Source organism: Pinus tabuliformis, chromosome 3_1, assembly GCF_031772625.1.
Source record: "Pinus tabuliformis cultivar Carrire ecotype Pingquan chromosome 3_1, CPIR1, whole genome shotgun sequence".
NCBI lineage: Eukaryota > Viridiplantae > Streptophyta > Pinopsida > Pinales > Pinaceae > Pinus > Pinus tabuliformis.
This window is the reverse complement of record NC_142301.1, coordinates 991,655,535-991,660,888: the sequence shown is the minus strand read 5'-3', so window position 1 is coordinate 991,660,888 and position 5,354 is coordinate 991,655,535. Positions and strand designations below refer to the sequence as shown.

Genomic DNA, 5,354 nt, shown 5'->3' with positions numbered 1-5,354 from the left:
TATTTAACACACAAATGGAATCATGTTGCAATAATCATGGAAGAAAGTAAGGATTTGACAAAACTACAGTTTGATCAATTGGTTGGATCTTTGATGTCTCATGAAGAAAGATTGAAGGACACTTTTGAAGGTGCAGAGAAAGCTTTTTCCTCTAAATTACAAATTACAAAGAATGAAGATGTAAGTAGGAGCAGTACCAAAAGTAATCAAGGTCAAGGTTAATGGGAAAATGAACATTATTCAAGAGGTAGAGGAAGAGGTGGCTCAAGTGGAAGAGGTAGTTTCAAAGGAAGAGGTAGAGGTAGATTTGATAAGAGAAATGTTCAATGTTATTATTGTAACAGGTATGGCCACTTTGAAAGAGAATGCAGATTGAAAGAAGGTAAAAATGTTAATTATGGTCAAGAAAGTGGTGAGTATCCTCCAGATCACTTATTTTTATCTTATTCCAAAGGGGAAATTACTAGTAAAGATGTTTGGTACCTAGATTTTGGATGCTCTAACCATATCACAGGGATTGAGAAGTTGTTTTCAGCAAAGGATGGAAGTTTTAAATCCAAGATCTAGCTTGGTGATGATAAATCATTGGAGGTTGCTGCCAAAGAAGCTATGGAGGTCTAAACAAAAGAAGGTATAAAGAGTATTCATGACATTTATTATACTCCACAATTGAAGCATAATTTGTTGAGTGTTGGGAAACTATGTGAGAAAAATTATAAGGTAGTCTTTGAAAAGAAGACATGTACTATCTATGATAAGAATAAGGGAAATAGGTTGATCAATGTTGTGCCTATGAGAAGAAATAGGATGTTTCCCTTGAGGTTTGATGAACATAACATCAATCTTGCAAATATGGCTTATGGGGAATCAAGTTGGTTATGGCATCTCAGGTATGGGCATTTAAATTTCCACAGTTTGAAGTTTCTGACCTCACATGCATTAGTTTCTGGTTTGCCCAAAGTAGAAGAACATAAGGAGGTTTGTGAAGGATGTGCTAAAGGAAAGCATGCAAGGGAAAGGTTTCCAAAGGGAACTGCACGGAGGGCTCATCACCCACTTCAACTTGTTCATTTAGACATATGTGGTCCTATGCAGACTAAGAGTTTGGGTAAGTCATCATATTTCATCACCTTTATTGATTATTACTCATGAAATTGTTGGGTATATTTTTTGAAGGCCAAAATTGAAGCCCTAGATACATTCAAGAAGTTCAAAGCCCTTGTAGAAAATGAGAGAGGGTGCAAGATCAAATGTTTGTGGACTGACCATGGAGGAGAATTCTGCTCTAAAGCTTTCTAGAGTTATTATGATATGAATGGCATCAGGAGGTATCATACTACAACATACACACCCCAATAGAATGGCATAGCTAAAAGAAAAAATTGTACGGTGGTTGAAATGGCAAGATGCATGCTACAAACTAAGGGATTGATCAACTCTTATTGTTGAGATGCAGTTGCTACAACAGTATACATCCTCAACCGTAGCCCCACGAGTGCACTAGAAAAGATGACTCCTTATGAAGCATGGTATGGAAAAAGGCCTAATGTTAATCATTTCAAAGTTTTTGGTTGTTTGGCTTATGTGCATGTACCTAATCAAAATAGAAAAAAGTTAGATGCAAAGAGTGAGTTATGTATTTTTATTGGGTATAGTGAGACAAGCAAGACTTATAAATTGTATAATCCTCTAACTAACAAGCTTATTGTCTCAAGAGATGTAATTTTTTATGAAGGGGGAGTTTATGGTCATCAAAAAGGGCATGTTGAGAAAACAAAATCTATTTTGAATGATGATATAATTGTTGATAATGATCATGAGCAGCCAACTAATGTTTCTGTAACTAGTGGCTTAACTCCACCAAGCAGCCCTTCATCAATTTCTTCAACATCAAGTTCAAGTCCAACTTCTTCTCCAAGTTCTACAAGGAAGGTAAGAAGATTGAGTGATATTTATTAGAGGAGTGCAAATCAAGCACATGAAGAAAGCCCAATAGGTGAGACAGTCAATTTTTCTTTATTAGCCAAGGCTGAATTTGAACCATCATGTTTTGAAGATGCATGTACTAATGAGTTTTGGATGCAAGCCATGCAAAAAGAGATGGATTCCATTCAAAGGAATGACACTTGGAAGTTGACAAAGCTTCCACATGACAAGAAAAAGATTGGCACCAAATGGGTCTATAAGACTAAATATAACAATGACGGGAGTGTTGAAAGACACAAAGCAAGATTAGTTGTTAAAGGATTCACACAGAAGTATGGAATTGATTATGAAGAGACATTTGCACTAGTAGCAAGACAAGAGACCATTAGAATGTTGATTTCATTAGCAGCTCAGAAAAAGTGGAGCATATATCATATGGATGTGAAAAGTGCCTTCTTGAATGGGTACTTAGAAGAGCAAGTATATGTGGAGTAGCCACAAGGCTTTGAAGTGGAAGGAAAGGAGAATAATGTCTACAAGTTGAAGAAGGCTTTGTATGGTCTCAAGCAAGCACCAAGAGCATGGTATGCAAGGATTGATGAATACTTTCAGGAAAATGGCTTCCACAGATGTAAGAGTGATCCTACCCTTTACTACAAACAAGAAGGTATTGATATTCTAATCATAAGTTTGTATGTTGATGATATACTGTATATGGATAGTAGTTCTAAGATGAATGATAAATTCAAAGTTGCTATGATGAATGAATTTGAGATGAAAGATCTATGCATCATAAAATATTTTCTAGGAATAGATGTTTATCAAAGTAAGGATGAGACTTTCATTTGCCAGACAAAGTTTGCACAAGATATGCTAAATAAATTTGATATGCTTGATCGTAATCCATCCCCTACTCCAAGTGCTCATGGAGAAGTGTTATGTAGAGATTATGGTGCTGATTTAGTTGATGAGAAAACTTACAGAAGCATTGTGGGGAGCTTGATATTTCTAACCCACACAAGGCCTGATATTACATATTTAGTTTCACTTGTTTCAAGGTATATGACAAATCCATCTGAAATACATATGAAGGAAGCCAAGAGTATTTTAAGGTATGTGAAAAGAACTCTAACTTTTGGTATTTATCACTACTCTTTTGAAAAGTTCAATCTTGTTGGATTTAGTGATTCAAATTGAGGAGGTAGTCTTGATGACTGTAAGTCCACATATGGAAATTGTTTCTCTTTTGGTTTTGGTTTGATTACATGGAGCTCAAAAAAGCAAAGTATTTTTTCCCTGTCATCCACAGAAGCATAGTATGTTGCAATTAACTCAATAGGTACAAAATCTCTTTGGCTTAGAAAATTTTTGGAAGAAATTAGAGAAAAACAAATTCAGCCTGCAGTGATTTATTGTGATAATGTAAGTGCCATCAAGTTAGCAAAGAATCCAGTTCATCACAGCACGACAAATCATTTTGACCTGAAATATCACTTCATTAGAGATTTTGTGCAGAAGAAGGATATTGAATTGAAGCATATAAATACTCAGCATCAACTAGCAGATATCTCCACCAAAATAGTTGCAAAAGATCAATTTTTGGCACTACGAGGTAAGATATTAAATCCTGATTAATCATTAAGGGGGAGTGTTGGGAATAATTTTTAATCAGTTACGTAAATTGCTGACAAATTAGTCAGAAAATTTTGTGTTCTTTGCAAAATTAAGGTAGCAAATTGTTAGGGTGGTCACTGCTGGAATTTAGCTGTAGTAGTGCTGGAAATTAGTTGTAATGCCAGTAGATTTATTTCAGAGTTGATTGATAAACATTTTAGTAATAATTTTACTATATAAGAATGTAGTTAATGGTTCAATTAATATATATGAGATTTGCAGCAGTTTTTAGCTCACATAGTAACTGTGTTTTATTTGTTTTATTTTTTTTATATTTATTTTTCTTCATAGTGTTTTTGGTTGATCAGCTCGCTGGAAATAAGTCATTTCATATTCTACAGTCATACAAGAACATATAATGCAGTACCGTTGAGGCAACCTTTTGTGTTTGACACATTGATTAAAAAAAAGGAATATGATGAACGCCCCCCAAGAGCTGGAAAGTAAGCGTCAGGAGTAAAGCCAGAAAACCATGGTTGTAAATGTCTCCAGAAAAACCATGGTATTTTATTCGATTGCTAAGGTGGACCCTTCCCTAAAGAAATCTCCAAGTCTAAAGCAAGGAATGAAGGTCTATGGACATATATTAAAGTTCATCACCATGTTATGTATATATATGCATATATATATATGAGGGTCACTCGAATGCGTTGGCTACAATGTTGCAAAAAATTGACATTGTTTGATGGGACATGAGGGATTGAGAAGCCAAAATAAAGAGGTAGAGCAAGAAACTAACGCATGTTCCAATAGTCACGAAGCTTCCCGAAAAGTATGGCACCTGAGGTCGGAAAATGGCATGACTTAAGTTTGGAGATATAGCTCTGATGTGTGACCTACATTGAGGCGCCACTATACATCATAAAGTTGCCTGAAAAATATGGCACCTGAGGTTGGAAAATGGCACGATTGAAGTTTGGAGATATAGCTCTGAAGCATGACCTACATTGAGGCACCACTATACGACCTCTCTTTGAGTTGCATGATCACATCTTGAGGGCTCAAAGGAGCAACCAGATTGCGTGAACTCCTCTAAATTATGAAAGTGTGAACAATGTGCTTAGTAAGGCTCTCACGTTATTTTGAATATGGTATTTATGTGTTTTTTTTTTTTTTGGATCATTTTTCTATTTGTGAATGTTATCCTTGTCCACTAGCCATGCTAATCTTTTCTGCATCATTCCAGTTTTATCAGAGGTCTCCGAAAAGACAGATATTGACATGTCTATGACATTTAAGAGACTAACAGCTTATAATAGTGAAACGACACTACTTTAGACTTTGAGAAACATCTTGAATAGAAGGAGAATCAAGAGAGTAAAATTTGTAACTAGGTTGTTTGAATAACCCATGACAAACTGGTTCTTGTTGGGCATAGTTGACAAACTACATACTGGGAGTTAGTCAAAGAAGTTGTATGCAAGGATAATGTAATCTCCTCTTGTCAAAATCACTCCAAAGACACTTATAATATGTTGTCATGCATACAACCTGTGGTAATAGTGTGGATAAGACATGGTGTTGACCAAGAGACATATGGAGAGTTCTTTCAGGAATTGGTGTAAACATTTTGGAGCTCAGAGACACATTGCAGAGATCACATTCATTGACAACACTATGGCATAGAAAGGGACTAGAAAGGGACTATACAGGGGTCCAATTTGATGGTTAATTTTTCATGCTTATGGCATTATTCCTTGTCTGCATATTTATATGAATGGTGTTATTTGTTTGTAGTGGGGACACTATTTGCA

General features: G+C 35.6%; 1 non-coding gene across 1 annotated transcript; it reads right to left on the bottom strand.

Annotated features, from left to right (window-relative positions):
- Positions 1-4,708: 4,708 nt before the first annotated feature.
- On the bottom strand, positions 4,709-4,811 carry LOC149191199 (U6 spliceosomal RNA). The gene has a single exon (XR_016256593.1). It is a non-coding gene; the product is annotated as a U6 spliceosomal RNA (small nuclear RNA).
- Between the last annotated feature and the right edge of the window lie 543 nt (positions 4,812-5,354).